The sequence below is a fragment of the Coffea eugenioides genome, chromosome 2 (genome assembly GCF_003713205.1).
Source record: "Coffea eugenioides isolate CCC68of chromosome 2, Ceug_1.0, whole genome shotgun sequence".
NCBI lineage: Eukaryota > Viridiplantae > Streptophyta > Magnoliopsida > Gentianales > Rubiaceae > Coffea > Coffea eugenioides.
In genome coordinates, this window is record NC_040036.1 from 68,857,357 (window position 1) to 68,879,923 (window position 22,567).

At 33.1% G+C, this 22,567-nt stretch overlaps 1 pseudogene; it reads right to left on the reverse strand.

Moving 5' to 3' along the window:
• Positions 1 to 10,195: 10,195 nt before the first annotated feature.
• Positions 10,196 to 11,296, reverse strand: LOC113760100 (annotated as a pseudogene).
• Between the last annotated feature and the right edge of the window lie 11,271 nt (positions 11,297 to 22,567).

A 22,567-nucleotide genomic window follows, 5' to 3' on the forward strand; every position in this document is an offset into this window, starting at 1 on the left:
ACGCGCGTTTTATGCCTCCTAGTATATTCAGAAAGGACGAGCAACTTCTGGTCAAACGACCATGGTGAGCCAAGTAACACTTGGGTTTTGTCTGCTTGGTGAAAGAAACGAAAAAGAGCAATATTATCACCAATTATGGTATGGGACATACCATGCGGAGGGTTCCAAACGCCTTTTACTGTAGTTGCCAAGGCTTCCATGTCAACGGGTCTCATAGAGATAATCTTACCAAGAAGGCATAGAGAGCTTTTATGTTGCATGGCAGATTATGATAAGAGAGGGAGCACAACCCGACTTGATTCACCTTCTCAAATAGACAAGGAAGCGCACTGTTTTTCCAAGTCCTCAGCCATCGAGGAATTATGAAACACGTAAACGCACTGAGCCAAGGAAGAACAGAGATAAAACCACGCACTAACTATGAGACTACACTGCAAGAGCAAAGGAAAACTAGTAAGGAGATAAGAAAACTGATAAGAAATAGAAAACAGAGACTCAAACCGAATAAGAGGGAGACAAGCCACAAAAGGAGAAGTATGGCGGCAGCTTAGGGGTATGGGATTGAGAAAAGAAAACGGATGACAGAGACTAAACTTTCACTAGGTTTTGACTTTTGAGGGGCTCAAAACCCTAGGAAAGACTAAGACTTGCAAGACGCAAGAAAGAACCCACAAAGAGAACTCATGGGACGTTTTATTTGTCTTTTTTATGTTGAACAATTTATTTCAAAAGTTCCATCAAGTAACTTGTTAGACTAGTACTTGTTGCCTATAAATTGACATACAAATAGGCATTTCTAGATACTTTGGTAATAACTTATTCTCTTGTCAACTTTTTTTGAGATTGTCTAATTGTTTGAGAGTTTTCTCTTATCAACTGATTGTCTCAATCACTGGTATCATAATTCTGTTTTCGTCTCATTGCTGTAGGATTTGATACTGGACAAATCAACAATATTTGGACGCGATTATTCTGATTTGCCTTCATGGTTGTGAAGTGAAATCCATATAGCTGAAGTGCGCTGTGTTTTTTATGTTTCCTCCTTTCTTTGGTAATGTTTTTTGGTGTAGTCTAGAAGAACAGGAGGAGGGATTGAAAAGATTGAGCTCCCCTGATTAGGTCTATCATTTATGCAGCTCTTATATGTTTCTATGTTTCTCACGGCATGCCAAGATATACAAATATCAAGTTAATATGTTTCCTCAGTTGTTGAGAGAGATGATCCTGGAAGCATTCTGTTGCCATCATTCTACTCCCCAAATTGACCATATTTAGCTAATGAACCAATAGAAAATCTAAAATATCTAAATGCGAATGACAATACGTGTGTACTCTTTCTCATTTTGTTTTTCTTGAAAGAAGACAGATTCATCTGGTATGGACGTTAACCAGAAAATCAATAAATTTGACAGAAAAAGGATGGCCATAAAATTGACAGAAAAAAAGGTGGCCAAGCAACTGGTTGGAATAGCATGTATACCTATCATAAAATCTTAATAAGAAGCTGGGCTACTTTCGTACTAAAGCAGGTTACACAATAAATCCAAAATCAAGACATAGTTGTCATCCTGCCCACCAAAAAGAAGAATTAAAATAGAACACTTTACCAGTTGAGTCACTTTCCATTCCTATTATCCTGTACTTGCTTGTTCTACTTAAGTTTTTGGTGAATTTGGCATCTTCAGGGCCATTTCATCATCTCTTTGGAAGGTGAATTTTGAGTTGTGTGCTTTTCAATCCTCAATGTTGCCTACAAGTTTGCTCTCTGGAAATATATTCAGACATAAATCCAAATTAAAAGGATTTGATTATAACATTTAAGGTCTCGAAATACCCAAACATGTCAATTGATCAAGTATTTTAAGAATTTTCAAACTCTGGTAATCATGGGATATTGTCAAATGAGTGTTGGAAAATCAGTACTCTATCAATTTGTTACAATCTGGCCACTTATAGCAAGCAAGGACCAAAGTAGTCCCATCTTATAAAAATTGAGGGGGAAGCAATGGAACAACTTAAGAAGTTCGAAGAGCAAAGTCACTGTATCATTATATTTGAAGAACTCAAATGAGACGATCATTAATTTTGGAGGCTCAAATTAAAAATTTTATATTTGTTTACATATTTCCAATGGCAAATTGTACTTAATTTTAACCTCAAAAGTTGCAAGTTTGCCAAGCTCATTTCCTTCATACTAATATATATTTCTTGGGCCTACCTTTAGGTCTTCTGGGGATCCAATATCTCAATAGCAAACTTTTGAATTGTGTGAGACGATATAGAAACTAATAGAGTAAATGTAATAAACATTATTACACTAAATCTATAGATTATACCAAACATTGACTATCCAACTAGAATAGGTTCTTTGGTAAATAAAGTATGATCAACTTTTGTTGTAACTGTATTGTGAAGTTATTTGGTAGGTTCATAGAGAATTTAACATAGTTGGTTATGAACTGGCGCATTTTTGTCAAATCTTGCAACAAGTTAAAGTCTCTATGGAAATTCTTACCTTATTTTCTCAAGCAATTCATGTTAAACGATTTCTAGTAATCTTCGTAATAATTTTTTTATCAAAAAATTATAGACTATATAATGGGAATAGATCACCTATGAATTGTTCTATATTTTTAACATTCTCCCAACTTTTAGATCCGGCTATTCAATTTTAAGATTGAGAAATTACAACCATAAATACAATTTGTTGAATTCTCAACCCCTATTCTAAACTTCATCTTGAGTCACAGAGATGGTATCAGAGGAGGTATGGTGGCTTAGATCCGGTTAAATGCGGCTGATGCATTGCCATGTGTAATGTGATGTATAAGTATACATCGATATGCATCGATATGCTTACTGAAACTGATATATTTTATACATCGATGTGATATACGCGAATAAAATTTATAAGTATAATAAAATTATGTAAGCATACATCATACAGTATAGAAAGTTTGTAACTAGACAACCAAAAGATTGTCAACCGTACTCGACTCTAGTCCCACAGACACAAATGAGGTGGTTGTGAAATTTGAAACTTGAAAATCTTGTCTAAAGTCCCTGCCACGGCGCTACACATTTCATTTTAGCTGGGTACGACATCAATGGCTATTGGTGATTGTTCTTTATAAAGCTATGTCTTGTCTACCTTGAAAGAAAAGAAAAAAAAAAAACCATTTGCTGCAGTCAAGGTTGAAAGACTTTTGGTTTAGAAATGATTGGCCAAATGGCAGCTCGAATTCCAAGGGTCTGGTTGGAATGTACAGTTTAAAAGAGATTTTTGTGTCAAATATGCACTGGAAAAAAAAATGGTTATAGTCAATGAATCCTTGTTTTGAGAAGTAATTTGGAAGACTAAAGGGCAGCTCTAAATGGACATGCAGCAAAGCAATAGAGATTCAGCTAGTGAAAATGTAAATACTTTGCCTTGTTGTTTTGAGTAGATAATATAAAACGTTGCTAATCTCATTAATTTGTTACTTTTTCTTTTTGTTATTGTGTGTTTCCCTTAATACTAAAAAGTTTAAAGTAAATCTTATATACACTGACGGTATATGCACTATCACGATTAAATATACGATACATATGCAAAATTTAAGTTTCAAATTCAAATTTAAATTCGAATTATGTGTCATGCATGTAATGGTAAAATTTAAGTTTCAAATTCAAATTCAAATTCGAATTATGTGTCATGCATGTAATGGTAAAAGTGTATACACGGTCAGTATATAGAATATTAATCCAAAAGGTTATACATGTCCGCCAAACCAGCCAAACACCAATCAACCAAGAATAAGGCGAACCTGGGGAATCCAGGAAGTTAGGTGAGTGGTCTATTTTGACATGAAGTATCTGATTTCCTTGGAACTTCTCAACTTACACCTTTAAAACTCTCAAGTATTCTTAATTTAAATGCGCATGTATACCTTCCTTGCAATAATTCATTATTCTAATTTAATTTGGGATAATTCTAGAAACCTCCCCTGAGGTTTGTCATAATATCACTCAGCTCCTCTTAAGTTTTTAAAATTTCACTTACCTCCCTTGTCAACTTGATAAGATTAAATATTCCTATCAAAGGTTATAAATTGACAACATTACCCTTGCTCTTAATAACTATTTAATCAAAAAGCCAAAATAAAATAAATTTTTAAAGCAAAAAATATAAATTAAAAAAACAAATTGCTAGCTAATAATGGTTCATATTTCTTTACATTGGGGTCTTGGTGGGATAGCAAAGGACATTGATAAATTAAATCTAATCAAGATCAACTACTTAGGACGATTTTGGAGAGTAATTAGCACCCTAAAAAATTTCGTGCATAGTTAAAATTAAGGAAGTCAAGATACTTTTTTGGAGAAATATGTTTTAATTCATGGTGTAATTTAAGTTGTATTAAAAACTAAAATAATCTCTTCATATGTGTGAATTTTTCAAGGTTTAAATTTTGTTTCTGTTCCAATAGAACTATAATAAATAGTTTACATCAAGAAATTTACACCTTATAAAAATTTAGAATAAATCTTATATACACTGACAATATATACACTATCATGATTGGATATACTACACATATGCAAAATTTGAATTTCAAATTCAAATTCAAATTATGTGTCATGTATCTAGTGATGAAAGTTTATACACTGTCAGCGTATAAAAGATTAATCCACAAATTTAACCTTATCTTATTTTTTTATTGTTGTTATATATTCCATAAGTAGGATAACATAAGGGTAGTATTGGGACAAAAGTTTTATCTTTCTTGTATTTCCTCTAAAGGGGTTAAAATGTTATAAGAAATGTCAATTCAAAGGAGGTAAGTGAGATTTTAGAAACCTCAAGGGAGCTGAGTAATTTTATGAAAAACCTCAGGGGAGGTTTTTCATATTATCCCATTTAATTTAAGTTATTTAAAAAATAAACACCTTTTGTATTTATGAAATTTGGATTATTCTTCAATTGATATCTATTGAGTTTTCATTATCTTGGAACCATCTAACATTTTTCATATAAACAAGTTAATGAGGTTGGCTCTTTTGATTTTTTTTCCTTCTTTGTTTCAAAAGTTTACTGGTGAGATCCAATTTATTTTCTCTCGTATTTTTGGCTGATTTCTACAAAATAAAATCTCAATTAAGTTGACATATGTGCTCTTCATATTGGTCTAGCAATATTATCTATAACTAATTGTCCGACTACTATTTATTAAACAAACATGGGAAACTTACAGATTCTGTTTCTTTTACCTCAGCTCATTTCACTTTTCGTCCAATATAATTTCTCCCACAACTTTTATCCATCACTGATCTCTAGCTGGGAAGTGACAAGTTGAATTGGTTATTGTAGATTAGGGGTGTGCATCGAATTCGAATTCGGAATTTTTCGAAATTTTGGTACCTGGTAATTCGACCGAATTCGATTTCGAATTCACCAATTCCGAATTCGAATTCGTACCGAATTCAATTCGGAATTCGGTAAATTCCGATTTCACCGATTTCACCGAATTCGGAAAAATTTATATATTATTATATAATATAAAATTTATAATAATATATAATAATATATAAATTTTATAAATTTTATATTATATTATATTATATTATATTATATTATATAAATTTTATATAATATTATATAGTATAAATTTTATATTACATGTATAAAAAATATATTTATATATTAAAAACGAATTTGAAATCGAAATCGGAATTCGAATTCCGATTTCGAATTGTGAATTCGAAATCGGAAATTCCGATTTGAAAAACTCCATTACCGAATTCGAACCAAATTCGAAATATATGAATTCGGAAAATCCGAATTCGATTCCGATTTCCGATTTACCGATTTCGAAAATTCCGAATTCAATTCGAATTCGGTCGGTAAATCGGAATTTTTCGATTTTGCACACCCCTATTGTAGATGATCAGCTATCCCATGGTTTAGGATCAAAAGGCCTTTTCCAACAGTAAAATTTTAAGTCCTAATACCAAGTGCTAGTTGAAGTATTAAAGGGTAGAAGAAATGAAATCCTATTCCTTTTGAAAGGGTTCTCTTTGACAATGACACAGACTAAAACAATTCTTATGTGTTCTGTCAAAAGTTCAATGATGGAATAAATAATAGGAGTACAAAGTATAAAGAAAATCATGTGATAGAGTGGGAGGATCTCCATTCCATATCACAATAATACTCCTATGGGTTGAGAATGATTTGGATCAATTAGCAATCAATTCATTTACTTTATTGCAAATTGTGTCTTACAAGTTACTATGAACTTAGCAATGTATTGGCCAATGGGCAATAAAAGATTATTGGGGTTATTATTACCTATTTTGGTTTGCCATTTTTTCCAAAAAATTTTTACGTTTTTTGTGAACGCATTTTTTAATTACTTTTTTATTTTACATACGTCAAATCGTTAAATATATATACATATTTTATAAAAACTCCAAAAAATAGCAATTCAAATTGGTAGTATCCTACATAGAAAGCTAATCATTTGTACCAAATTTGATGTGAAATTTGCCTTTGATGGAGAAATTTAGCCTAAGAGGAAAGACGGGATGAAATTACTTTGAATTTGGACCAGACTGACTACTGGAAAAAGTTTAATCGAGAATTGATTAGGCACTGGATTTTCCTTGATTGTTGACTGCACAAAAATTGGGTTGTTCAATCAATATTGGGAGGTTGCAAATTATCTTCTTTCTTTCAAGTTTCATAACTTACATTTGGATTAAATGCATTAATCCACTTAATGTGATTTTCACTTTCCTCCTGTCATTATTTTTGTTATACTTCTCCACTACACTAACTATATGGTAAAAAGATATTATTATCCTTAATTAGTTATTAATCAAAATAATACCCAAAATGGAGATTCAATTTTTTTCTAAAATTTTAGGATAATGTCCTTAAAATTGGGATCCAACCTCTTAAAAGAAACTACGTACATATCGTTGAAAGTGTTGTAAACTATAAAATAATATCATTTTATGTGAAAAAGGAACTCATAAAATAGTAACAAAAAAAAAACGTATAATTTTAACAATAAAAAATTCCCTCTTGAGATTTTTCAAATGTCCATGACATGATAATGGAGATATTTTACCATATTTGCAGCTCCCCTCCTCTTATTGATGTTCATAATTTGAGGAATTTACCTTACATAGATACAAATTGTCGAATTTATTGAATTTTATGGCTTTCTTTTTATAGAAATGAAATATTTTGACTTTATAATACCAAATAAAAAAGGAATATATATTTTGGGAACTTAGTTCTTCATTTTCTTAAGAAAAAAGGCAAATTGTAGCAGCAAAATGGTAATAAAGAAGCTTGGGCTGTGAGAAGAAGGAGGCAAAAAATTGGATATAGGGGCAAAATTGGAGCTTTAAATATTTTTCAATATCAAATGGAGAAAAATGGATACTTTTCAATAGTCAAAACTAGTGTAGCTTAACAGAGGAGGAAAAAGTTCGACAAAAATAACGTTACGGAGAAAAGTGCAAATCAAATAAAACATTAGGAGATTTTAGTGTATTTGATCCGTAATATTTCTACACTACAATCTAAATATTTTTTTATACGAGTTGACGAACACGCAACGCATGTTCAATAGTTAAACTTTTTAAATTATTCCTCGGCATAGTAAGATAATTTCAGCAGTTAATTTGATCCAATTTTGTTGGATGAATTATATAGAGTCAACCAAAATTGGTTTTCTCCTCCATCATGGTTTGTGAATATTGACCAAAACTCCAATCTAAATCAACTATTGCCCCTTGCCATATTGTACCTAAGCACCTTGTGAACACTGTTATCCATAGATTAGATATTGTACTCTTTAAACTTTAAACCTAAAACCAAAACTCCAGGTCAATTGATCATATTGTATGGGGATTTCAATTGCTTTCTTCATCCTATGGACCAACCTAATTAACATTGGATATTCTTAGATATTAAAGCTATTTCAAGCCTATGACCATGCCCATAATTGAGTTCTTGATAATTTTATTGATGTGTGACGGTAAATGCTATTATCGAAAATATTAATAAATCCCATAGAAATAAGTTCACTTAAGTTAGCCGCCTTTGTATTTTATTGTCATGTTAGAGAGGCGCTTCTAATTTAATCACAATTTCTGCCGGAATCGTTGTATAGTTTATACCGTTAATCCTCAGGATATTTAATTAAGGGATAATTTTAGAAACCTCCCCTGTGGTTTATGACAATTTCACTGAACTCTTCTAAGGTTTGGAAAATTATACCTACCTCCCTTGATTTGACAGTTTTAGTAACAAAACCTTAAAATAATATCGACTTGGTCAAATTTTTAAATGAATGCCCAAAAATGCCCTTGTGTAATGAGTTTTAATTTACTTTTCTATACAATTATAAGATTATCTAGTATAATTATAAGAAAAGGTACCAAAATTTTCATCTCCATACCTACTATTTGATAAACAACTATAATAATAATTTTATCACTATGATAGAATACTTTTAGTGGTATTTTATTATGGATTTAAATTTATAAGATAGAAAAAATGTTGAAAAAATTCATTTAGAGTTTATGAATTTTTTGAGCAGTGCGATTATCACAATTCAGTAGTGGTTTGGGATATTTTCTTTTGATTTATTGTTAATTTTAATACCAAAAAATAGAAAAACAAAGATTAGCAAAAACATTGGATTGCATATAAAGTTAATTCATCAAAAAAATCACTAGTTTGATATTTGGTTACAATAAAAACTAGAGGTAATAATGGTAGTTCTATAGTTTGATTGACAAAAAATTTAAAAAAAAAGGAATGAGAAGGAAAAATAATTTTAAAAAATAATTTTAAAAGCCATTCTAAGTATCAACATACCAAACAAGGGAATTTCATCAAAATATTTAAAGGTAGTATTGTCATTTTAAATGATAAGGGAGGTATGTGTAATTTTTAAAACCTCGAGAGAGCTAAATGAAATTGTTAAAAACACCAAGAGAGGTTTCTGAAATTATCTCTTTAATTAAACCTACAAACCTTAACTTAATAGAAGTCAGATGAGCTTTTCAGATTCATATGTGACCTTGTGCCAAATCTTGGACTCATTAGAATTAAGAAATTTAAGTAAAACTTGCTTTAGCAGTGTTATAGTGCAGAGATTACGATGATTTAATATTTGTTTTAGAGATCTGAAATCATATTCAACATTGGACAATAAGAAAATGTTCTTGTAATAACTTATCCTAATGTTATATGTCGCAGCTTAGAATATTACAGAGCATATTTTACTGGGGGATTTGGTGAACCCCTCCCAATGTTTTCATTCAATAAAGTAGCCAAAGAAGAAGGATGAGAACGACAAATAATTGTTATACTTTATTGTAATTTTAGTGTTAGGATGAAATACCCAACACATCACATCACATGTATATGTGAGCAAATGAACTAATGTCAATCACTTAATTGTGATCAAAATTCAACAGAGAGGACTCGAACAGTTCGAAATACGTGTCAAACCTTATGTGGTGCACCATTGAGTTAGTTTCTGTATTGTAAATTTTCGACATTGGAAAAAGAATCGCCAGAGTATCACTCTATGTATATAACATTTATTAATACACCTGACATTGTTGAGGGTGTTGGTTAGGGACTTGATGTCCTGCCTAACAGACCAGAGTTCAAATCTAGTTGCTAGGTTTCGCGGTAGGGAGGGATTAGGTAGTGCTATTATACAAGTCGAACTGTTCATTTATTCTACTCGTTCAGTTTTGTTTATATTCGATAATGGTTCATTCAAAATTTTATACAAATCGAATTTAGACAATTGCTTGATTCGTTTAGCCTCGTTCATATTCGATAACTATTTGTTCAAAATTTTATACAAGTTGAGTTCAAACAAACTTTTTGGCTCGATAAGTAATCAAACGAACATGAATCTTGTTCATGAATTTAAATGATTGTGTTAGAAAACTAGAATGGAAAAATTGTGATATATTTCTCTTGATCATAATACAATAAGATGTCCCTATATATAGGTATATACACTAAAATACATTGAATCTAGACTAACTTTTACCTAAGGAAAGATCTATAATTGATCCTAACTAGACGTAATTGATACAAGAGAATCATATAATTGATACAAGAAAATTATATGTCATATTGACATGTTTACTTTAACACCTTCCCTCAAACTTAAGATGGTTGCAAGGAAACCAACTTAAGCTTGTTCTTGAGATGATGAAAACGATCAGAAGATAGTGATTTTGTATGAATATCCGCAATCTGGTCCAATGATGAAACATGGAAGAGACTCAAAGCACCATGATGGAGATGGTGACGCACAAAATGACAATCAATTTCAATATGTTTGGTGCGTTCATGAAACACATCATTATGTGCTATCTAAATAGCACTATGATTATCACAATAGATACGAACAGGTGAAGAGTGAGTACACCCATGTCTTCAAGTAGCCAGTGAAGCCAAACTAATTCTTGAGATATATTAGCCAAGACGCAATATTCAGCCTCAGAATTGGAGTGAGCAGTGACCGCCTATTTCTTACTATACCAAGAGATTAAAGAATCACCAAGGAAAAAGCAAAAGCCAGTAGTTGAACGTCGATCGGTAGGGTCACCAACCCAATCAGCATCAGAGTAGGGACGAAGTTGAAGAGGAGAATGTGCTGAGAAATGAAGACCATGAAAAAGAGTACCCTTGACATAGCGAAGAATTCGGAGGACAGCTGCATAATGAACTAAATGAGGAGCACTCATGAACTAACTAACAATATGTATGGCATAAGCAACATCAGGCTGGGTAACAGTCAGATAGACAAGACCACCAACTAATTGTCGAAATCGCATAGGATTATCCAATAGAGTGCCATCACGAGGAGGGAGAAGTGTGTTTGGCTCAATCGGAGTAGAAGTAGTCTTACTATCTGTGACCCCAGTTGAAGCCAAGAGATCTGAAGCATATTTAACTTGAGATAGATAGTAGCCACTAGAGTCCGAGAAGACTTCAAGACCCAAAAAATAGTTAAGAGAGCCGAGATTCTTCATTTCAAACCTAAGGTGAAGGGATTGCTTAAGTTGTTGGATACTATCCAAATCATCACCTGTAATGATCATATCATCTACATAAAAGAAGAAGTAAGATAGTGCCAGCGGCAGTGTATCGAAGAAGGAGAGCAGAATCATGAGAACTAGAGATGAAACCAAAACTGTGAAGAGTAGAACTGAGCTTGGCAAACCAAGCTCGAGGTGCCTGCTTAAGTCCATATAGAGCACACCATCATTAAGATCACCAATGAGAAATGCATTGTTCACATCCATCTAGAAGAGAGACTAGTGACGAGTAGCAGCAACAGCAATAAGAGTGTGAACAGTAATAAGACGAGCAACTGGAGTAAAGGTCTCTTCATAATCAATACCATATTCCTGAGTGTAACCTATAGCCACAAGACGAGCTTTGTAACGCTCAATGGAACCATCAAAATGTGTCTTAACTTTATAAATCCATTTGCAATAAATTGGAGTTTTGCCTAGAGGTAAATCAACTAGATCCCAAGTATGTGTTTTGAGCAAAGCATCAAGCTTTTCTTGCATAGCTTTTTGTCACAGTGGATGAGAAGAAGCTTCACGAAAAGATGTTGGCTCATGTAGAGCAGATAAACCAGAAAAACATTGATAGTCATGAAGATAGATTGGTTGAGTTCTTATTCGAGAGGGATAACGAGGAGAGTCAAGAGTAGGTGGATCATGAGCAGAACAGTCAAGAGTTAACAGATCCTCTGGTAAAGACAACTCATCAAGAGGCTTAAGTGACTGTTCAGAATCTGGAAAAGAATTTTTTGGAAAGAGATCAGCTGAGGGATTGGTAAGATAAGAAGGTAGAGAGGAGGAAGGTAAATGAGTTTTAGGTATCTCAGTGAAGAATTTATGTTCCCAAAAAATGACATTTCGGGAAATATGTAACCTATGAGAAATGGGATCATGACATCTATAACCCTTATGAGCTACCCATAGCCAAGAAAACAACATAGATGAGCACGAGGCTCTAACTTGGATCGCTTATGCAATTGAAGAAGGACAAAACAAGCACAATCAAAAACTTTAGTAATCAGGGACAATATCAAATAATGTTTCATAGGGTGATTTGTTTTGAAGAACAGAAGATGGCAATCGATTGATGTTATAGACGGCAGTAAGCGCAGCTTCCCCCCAAAATGGTTTAGGTAACGAAGCAAAAATGAGTAAAGATCGGACGGTATCCAAGATGTGATGATGCTTTCGTTCCGCTCTACCATTCTGCTGTGAAGTGCTCGGACAGGATAAATGGGGTAAGGCATCTTGAGTGGTAAATATAGTTTCAAAATCACTAAAGGTATAGTCACGGGCATTATCGGATCGAAACAACTTAATTGTTTTAGAAAATTGGGTTTGGATCATGGCATTAAATTCACGAAAAGTGGAAAGCAGTTCAGAACAGGATTTTAACAAATATATCCATGTATAACAGGAAAAATCATTAATAAAAATAATGAAAGGGATTGGAGCTAGACCCTAAACATCAGAATGAACAAGATCAAAAGGTGCTAAGGTATAAGAATCACTTTTATTAAAAGGTAAAACAGGTTGTTCTGCTAATTGACATGGCATACAATCAAAAGACTCGGATTTAACAATCCCTAATTTTCCATCAGAAATTAATGACTTCAATTTTGCATGAGAAGGATGACCTAATCTAGAATGCCAAATAAACATCGTAGGAGCAGCAAAGGCGCGAGATGGAAGATGAAAGGATGTCAGTTCAAACAGTCGTCCAATCTTACAGCCGGTCCTAACTGTTGTTTTCGTCAGTGGATCCTAAATAAGGCAACCAGTATGAGAGAAGAATAAGTGAAGGTCAAGATCATATAATTGACCAACAGAGAGAAGGTTTAGGGATAGTTGAGGGACAAAATATATATCAGAAAGATAAATATTATTAGATGAAATAGTATTAGTGTGTGTGACTAGCATAATAGAACCATCAGCTGTAGAAATGGAGGTTGGTTGGGAAGGTAAGGATTTAAAACAAAAAATATCGAAGTTAAAAGTCATATGATTATAGCAGCCAGAATCAATAAGCCATGAAAATGTAACTGGTGTGGCAGAAAATGCACTTGTAGAAGGCTGAGCAGTGCGAGCAAAAACTTCGGAAATTATGGCCTCCAAATCAATAGCAGAAAGAGCAGTAGTATTTATAAGCACAGAAGATGTGGAACTAGTAGATTCAGTCATAGGACCGGTAATAGTGGTAGGAGCTGCAGGAGAAGAGTTCCATGTTTGCTGTCTTGGCCCTCCCCTTTTTCGTTGAAACTTGTTACATTCTGAAATGTCATGACCAAGTTTGTGATAGTACCTGCATTCAATGGTGGATTTGGTTCCTGAAAAAGCAGATACAGGTGGTCGATAGGTTGGAGTAGATTGTCGATATGTTGGATTAGGCTACCGGGAAGCAGCAAGGACCATATCAACAGTACGTAGAGTTGTGGTATTGCGGCGAGTTTCCTCAGAAATTAGATCCTTGAGAGCAGCATCAAGGGAAGGTGGCAGCTTCCTATTAAGAATAGATGTGCGTGTTGTGTCATAGTCATCAAGTAAGGCCATGAGGAACTGGATAAGTCGATGAGAATCACAATAGGTGTAGAATTTGTCTACATCACCAGAGCAGGTCCACATTGGTTTGGATTCAGCAATCTCATCCCACAGACAAACCATGTCAGAGTAAAAGTCCTGAACAAATTGTCCAGGCTGTTGTTTCATGGCATGTAATCGAAAAGAAAGCTGGTATTGTTGGGATAGATCAGTTGTTGTGTTCCGATCTGCCAAGAAATTCCAGACTCCTTTTGCTATGTCAAAGTGTCTAAAATGACGATTTATGGCTGGCACAAATGTGTTAGTGATCCAAGTGATGATCTTGTGATGATCACTATCCCACTCTTTAAAACGGGCAGCGAATTGTTCAGTAGACTTGCTATCAGAAGCAACAACAGCAGTAACATGACCAGTAATATATTTTCACAGTTTACAACCATGAAGAAAATTTTGAAAGACATATGCCTAGTGAAAATAATTTGTGCCATCAAGGATAATGTTAATAAGTTGAGACACATCATTTTGAGCCATAATAACAGTCAATATATTTGTGAAAAAGAATGAAGAAAATCCGAATGGAGGGTGAATGACTACTATGAAGGGCAAAGAAACTAACCAAAAAATAATTAGAATGAAAGAGACAGCAGCAGGGTTTTGAAAAGAGAGAAATATGAAGGATCAAGAGACTCTAGATTTTGAACCTAGAGCTCTGATACAATGTTAGAAAACTAGAATGAAAAAATTGTTATATATTTCTCTTGATTATAATACAATAAGATGTCTCTATATATAGTTCTACACACTAAAATACATTGAATCTAGACTAACTTTTACATAAGGAAAGATCTATAATTGATCTAACTAGACGTAATTGATACAAAAAAATCATATAATCGATACAAGAAAATTATATGTCATATTGACATATTAACTTTAACAGATTGTTCGCATACATGGGACTAATTATCATATCACAAAATTTAGGGTTAGATGACAAGTTTAGTATTGAATTGATTGATTAATTGAGAGAAAGAGCTTGAATTCAAACTTCTCAAACACATTCGAAATTGGCTCGTTTATGTTAAATGAGTCAAATTCAAGTTTGAACTCGAATTAGGATTTTAATTAACAAGCAAAAAACGAACAGAGATTTCGAGTTAGAAAATTATCGAATGAATACGAGTATTGTTCAAGTAATTTAACCAACAAAGCTCAAACATGTGAAATTCAGCTCGTTTATAACTGTAGGATTGGGGGGGGGGAAGGTTAAAAAAAAACACACACATAGACACATGATGCATTTGATAGGTTGTATCATCCAACTAATGGAATTCTACATACTCAGTGCAAACAAATGTATGAAATGGTACATATCCAATCATATCCTACTTAATGCAAGCCTCATTTTTGTTATTAGTGGTGCATATTAATTGTAGTGGTTTCTAAAGTACTATAGAGGGAGAGGGAGGGAGGGAGATGGGAGAGAGAAAGGATTGGGTCAATTATCTGAACCAACTATTGAAAATGATGCTCGAATTTTCACTTGTTATACACTGTAAATTTATCATTGTAATTTAGTTTTTACAAAAATGTAAAGCTTAGATTGGGTTATTGTTTGATATTATCTATATAAGAATTTCATTAGCTAGAAGTGATAGACATACACGTATATATTCGTATCGTATTTTACATTCTTTTTTGCTTATTTTTATTTACTTAACGCGTGAAATAACTGGAATAAAGATGTGTCTATTATTAGTCTTGTTTAACTTTCGGTTTATGTTTATACCGTATAAACTTTTAGCCTATGAATAAATCCTACAATTTCTAATGGAAGAGTTGTTAGAGATAGAAAAGCAACCTCATACGAAATCTTATAAATTTCCCATGCCTACTTTTTACGTGTATAATTATTTGCAAAAATCATATCTCTTGTCTTTCATTTTTGTTGTCACTTGCAGTGGATAAGACGAACTTCAGAGCTTATTTTTTTCATACTTGACTCAAAATTCAAAGAAAATATATAGTAATTCCTGCTAAGAACTTTAATATGGTGTTAAAAGTTGGTTCAATAATCAATTTTATGAAATATAGGAATTATTTGTCGAAAGATTATTTACTTACATCACAAACACATTTTTAATATATTTTTTAATTTTTTAATTATTTTTATATCACATACATCGTATCACAAAAAATATTATAATTATTATTTTAAATAATATTTCAAATAATCTTTTGGCCCAACAATTACCAAGCCAAAATCTTTTGAATGAAAGCTTACAGTATCCACTCGGACAAAGGGCACAATGGCCATGATCAAGTTGCCAAGTGGCAAAGTTCTTGGCATTTCAGCTAATTGGATGATCTAAATGTCCTTTCTTCGAGCTTAGCCTATAGATAAAAAGCAATGAGACTTTGGCCCCAACTCTGCCCTTGAAACTTGAAAGTTGGATGCACATATGACAGATTTGGGGCAGGGACGGTCATCAGAAAGACCGTCCCTGACCGGTCCCCTCATAAAACTTAAGAAGTGGTTATTATGCATCCACATCGACAGGTAGAAAGAAGGCATCAAAACGACAACATTTAATTAGCAAGTTCCATAAAATTTTTAATCTCAAAAACACCAACATAAACGGCGTTATATGGGAACAGGATTGTTAAAATATGAAATTTGAATTCAAAACTGATTTTGAAAACAAACCCAGAAAAACTTGACAAAAAAGAAGGCTTTCATTTTAGCTCTTTGAAGGTATAGTGGAAAGAGAAGAATTGTGAGAAATAACAATCTATCTCCAGAGAAGAGAGGGCAAAAATAGCAAATGCATATTTGTGTCCCAAATTAGGGTTAGAAAGTCTTGCTGTGGTGCTTTTTAAATGTTGATAATTTGGACCTCCACCCATTCTGGGACGGCAAGGGTACGAGCGAGTATAAATACTGAAGCAATCATAGTATTTGCATAACATTGCCTCCAAGAAGTGATTTAAACTAGAAAAGGCTATTGCAGTTGTAGCACACAATAATGGTCAAGACAGTAGACACTATAATAGGGTGAGCAAATAGTTACAACAATGCGGTGGAGATTGATGAAGGTAATGATGCCAATTATCATATGAATTGGATAGAAATTGTAGTGGTAGCAATGTTAACAGAAACTAATATCTAAATGGAAAAGAAGTTACGCTCTATATGTTCAGAGTGTTCGTCTGATTGTACACATTGTTACCCAGGAAGAATAGTGCGATTATTTGAATGTACAAGTGAAAAAATCGTTGCTATCATAATAGTTAATATATAAGCATTGTTAATCGGATTAAATCCTGGATATGTAGATGTAAGGTGAAAAATAGCAAATATATACATGTGGTGTCTATACGCAACGTTATAAAATATTCACAATATGTTTCATGAGTATTACATTGAGTTTTGGTATATGTACAAGTATGTCTTGTTAGAGCACTATTTAGTCATCATGTTGATATATGAAAATCTTAAGATATAACACGTGATTAGAATTATTGTAGTAATGGTTATGTTGTACATACTAGGGTATTCTGTTGCATAATCGGATTGAGAGACACCATAATTTGTACATTATAGTTGCCTCTTCTCTTACCTGTGTTTTTTATGAAAAAAATTATATTATATTATACAACAGTTCTTTTGTGATCCTATTATCTCTTTGTTCCTATATATGCCACATGTTTGGATGTTCTTTGCTAGATAGTTTATTTTGTAATGCATAACAATCACCTTTAGTTGCTTCTATACAAGTTTGCTTGTCTTTTGGAAAGATTGTTCCAATTATATATATTTAATATTATGGGTATAAATTTACTCTAATTGTTAGAATTTTTTCCTGGATGATTTGGCTTATTAATTAGGTACGAGAAGAGTAAATATGAACAGAGAGCAATAGTTTTTTTTGCTTATTCTTGTTGATGGCCGAAAGAGGTAACATATACTGGTGGCTCTAGAGTAAAGCTGTTTTTGAGGAATGAATTATAGTTCTCATTTCTTCTGCATCCTGTTTTGGTTTATTTGGACTTATCTCTTTTGATTCTGGTCGGATTTGGGTTGTTAGGATGTCCAATTTCTTAATTGATAGCTTGGATTCAGTTGTCATGAGTCCTTAATTGCAATGTACTTTAACTTATTTTACAGTTTTGATTCCACATGATCTAAGATAGCATGAACAAGATATGCATGCAATTATACACTCTGTTATGAAATGTTTACATAATGTGGATGAATTTATACACTCTAAGCAAATAAAATTCATGTAGTGGAATGTTTGAAATGGACAGAAGATGAGTCTTCACAAATTGGAATGGAGTTTGATATAGAAGACAAAGCGTATAGTTTCTGCAATAAATATGGATTTGCTACGAAATTTAGTGTTCGATAGGACTACTTAAACAAAGACAAGGATGGAGTCACCACATGTTGGAGTTAAAGCTGGAGCATAACTATGTGTTGCTGAGATGGCTATCTATTGCCGGTTCCATCTTGGAAGAAAGAGAACAAAACAAGATGTATGGAGTTCAGGAGTTAAGTTCAAAATTTTAAAGGCAATGCTCTAGACATTTGTAATTCTTTGGACAAATGTACTATTTGATTCCAAAATTGAGACCATTTCCTGCATTCTTAGAATTTAGTCGATTTTGGCACTTTTACATCTATATTCAAAAATATCACAAATTGTTATAATATATATAAAAAAATTGGACAGTGCCAATTGGTAGAAGTCAATTATTATTAAGCAAGTTTGCTGTAACCATACAAATTACATAGTAAACTATATGAATGTTGGGCAATATTGCTATTATTCACTTTTCTGCCTACTGTTTGCTTTCCGAATTGTTGATTAACTTAGCGAATCGTGTCATGGATAGTATAATGCCATTTCGATAAGTTGTTAGATACAGTGCATGACATGTACAACTAAACAATAACTATGTGATGCTCTATCTAGTGTTGATATGGGTCACAGATATGGTAATTGCATCACTATTATGAGCAATTACAAATAGTTACATATGTCTTATAACTTATTGGTAAATCATTACACCTTTGAGGAATGATTGTACTCAATGGCATATAACCTTTGTCAGTAATGATTTTCATAAGATATGTAAGCATCAGAAAGTGCCACGTGACTGTGAGTCAATAATAACTGAGACGTACAAGTAATAGTTGTATATAACATCTATGTCACTAAGACATACAAGTAGTTGAAATTGAGTTACTACCAGTTACAAAACTAGAACATCCTCCAAATGGATTTGGGGCAGGGATAGTTGTCAAATCAACTGTCCCTGAACGGCGTAACTCTCTCTGCAAAAATTGTAACTCCTTAACTACTTGTACATCTTTACAACAGAATTGTGATATTTTGTTACTGTTCATATGGGTCTCATATGTAATAATTGTGTCTCTATTGTTAAGTTTTACAAGTAGTTCACGTAAAGGTATACCTTGTTCAAAAAATGTTACATTGTTCAGAATGGTTGTTACTGACAACTATTGGTGCCCAAGATCTCCATCAAAGGTAGCAGCCAGTCCTCATTTCTTAATAGAATTTAAGAAATGTTGAGTTTAACCATATTTACAATAGTAGAAAATATGCATAAGATATAACCATGGATTAGAAATCGACTCATCGATAACAATCTGGTGAGAATGGAGTTCGGCCACTATATACATGTTGGCCAAAGTTGTTGTTTGATACATCGGTAAATCAACCATATAGAATTCAGAGAGAATTATAAAATTGTTACAAATTATTAAATATTATTCATATTCATGTTGATTGAATTTGTAAATTGTTGAAAGTAGACAAGGAATGAATGTAACATTGTTTGAACTGATTGTAAGATAATGTCAACTATTTATATAAGTACATAATAGATACGCGATTATTATGCATGAAACCCATAGAAACAGCTGCTAAATTTATCACACTTGTATTGTGAATTTGTACAAGCAATTAATAAGGAGTTACAACTTGTTTAGGTAATGTTACAATGATCAGGAACAGTTTATTTCATTTTAAGTTAGGAATCCTAAATTGCTTGGCTCCAGATGCTCCCTCATCTATGCCCTCATCTATACCCTCATCATCATTTTCATCGGAATTATCTTCTTTGGCATCTTTGTCGTCATCTCCTTCTTTCTCATATTCATATTCAGAATTTTTGTCGCTTGATTCTAGATTTGCAACCTTTGTTTCCTGTAGTGATTTTTTCCCTTTGTTCATTGATTTGGGCTTGCTGGATGATGCTTTGGTCTTCGTATGCAAAGTATCTTCAATCTTTAGAATCCTCTATGACATTGGGTAGCCAAGTTAAACAACTCCTGAGCTAGCATTTCTCCAATCTCAATCTCTTTCAAGTCATTTGTAAAAATTTTAGAGGAAGAGATTCTTTAGAAGCGAACCGGTCGGGAAGAAGCGAAGAGGAGAAAAGGTGGGAGCTAACCGGTTCGCTTAAGATTTTTACCCAACATTCATGATACGCTATAAAATCATAATAAGTACATTTAACCTAATACATATCTATTACAACCTACATTTATCCAATCAAGTTTAATCCCATAGATTGGTACTATAGAAATAGATACTAGTTTATAAACATGGGATAACAAACTATCAATGTAATAGTGTGTGCACTTTTCTCTTTCTTTTATTTATTTCCCTTCCACTATAAATCCTGCCGACCTTGCTTTAACATGATTATGTTAATTGATTACTAAGTTACAATTAAATGAAAGTGTTTGTCTAGTATCACTATTTATTCACCGATAATAATAGTTATCCAACATGATGTATATACACGCTAACTAAGATATCTTGTAACCATTTTCTACAACTAGGAAAGGCATAGTAAATACTATGCACATTTAGTATAACACATATAAATTAGAATCTATACGTATACCAATTGACTTTTAAACAATTCACTTCAACTACTAGACTGCTATTGTATGATTAGGTACTAACTTTCAAACAAAAGATAACAACCAATATTAATGTTTAATATGTGCACTTTCCTCCCTGCCTTCCTTTTATTTTTTTTTTCCTTCACTTTGATCCTTCTTTAAGATCATTACGTTAATTGATTACTAATTTACAATTACATGAACATATTTTTTCACTATCACTATGTATTCACAAAAAGTAACAGGTGTCCAATATAATGTACAAACATACTACTAATAAAACATCTTATAACTGTTTTATTACACTAAATGGGTCACATTCAACAATATGTACATTCGACCTAACACATGCAAATTAACATTTATATTCATACCAATCAAGTTTGAAGAAATTTACTTCACCTATTACACTGCTATAGAATGATTGACTACTAATTTTCAAACATGAGGCACTACCCAATGGTGTCTAATAGTGTATGCACTTTCCTTCCTCTTCTAGCTTTTATGCATAGTTAGTAGACCATCTTGTAATCTATCATAAGTTTTTCACTTTTCTTTCCTTTACTCTTAATGTGTGTCTCATACTACTTCAATGTAATCAATCATAAATACCCAGTAATACTATGCACATTAGAAGGCTTCCCTGCTTACCCACCCATACAAAACAAAAAAATTTTTGACTTTAAAATTTCCTTGTTCTTTTATCAACCTAAAATCTCCCCTACCCATTTGGTTCATATAATGACTATACTATTGCTATTAATGCGAGAGTTACGACCCCTGTTTATCCCCTCCTAACAACTCCTTTTACTAATTGGTTTGGAAGTTCTCCTTTTCTTTTTTACAAATACTTGGTGTGCAAAATTTCTCTCTACTTTACTCTCCCATATGGGTCATGAACAGATCTAATTGCTAACATCCATAGGGTTTCCACAACCATGATATAAAATCATGGGATGCCATTCACCAAACAATGGAAATTATGTCATTGGCTTGCAATATTGTTACCTGAAGGGTTTACATAGATGCGATTGGGTATCACTACTTTGGACTTCATCATCTTTAGCTTCATTGTTCGGTCCTGACCTTCCCCAAGCCTTTATAGATATTAGGTCTCCAAGACTTTCTCGTTCAATAGGTAGTTCTTTCCTTTCCTAAATGTATTTTGACTGCTCTTCTTCCATCTCTTGTCTACAACTTTCCCACTCACTGATTATTGCCTTAGTTCTAAAGTTATAGATGAATATTAACAACTTTTTAGAGGGAGACCAAAAAGAGTTCCTCATTTGAAGAATTGAAATGAATAGTCATAACGAGTCAATTTGGGCGAGATTTTGAAGAATTGAGTTTCAATAGTTGGTAACGGAGGTGTTAAACTCACACATGTTTTTTTAGTAATTTTTTCCCTGCTCACTAATCAAAATGACTCTATTTTGAACCTTGTCAACGTGGATTGATGATGGCCACTTCTTCAGTTTTGTGAGGGAACCGTTCAAGGAGAGATTAGGGGCAGGAGCGGTCTAATACGGTCTCCTCACAAGACCCAAATGTGAGGCGAGAAATAGTCCACGTCAGGAAGCCTTCAACAGGCCCCAAAAACTACGCCGTTCCAAAAAAAAATGTTTAACCTAAACGGGATGATGACAAACCAAACGAAGGAGTTTCAATTTTGAAAATCAAGTTGAAAATTTGAATTAGCCGCACAAAACAAAACTGAGGGGAGAGTAGGCATCCTGCTGAAGGGAGCAATTGATAGAGAACTGGGTGGAGAGACTTGGGGTATGGTCTTGCAGGAATAAGAAAGAAAGCAAATAGTGCAGTGAGAGTGTTATATGCATTTTGAAACTAGGTATGAGAGTGTTGTATCCATTTTGAATAAGTGCAAGGCAGGCGGAAAGGCAAAAGCACACAGAGGAAAATCATCATCTCACGAAGCCAGAATTTGTCGTTCAACTTAATAGCAGAAGCAACTGCGCT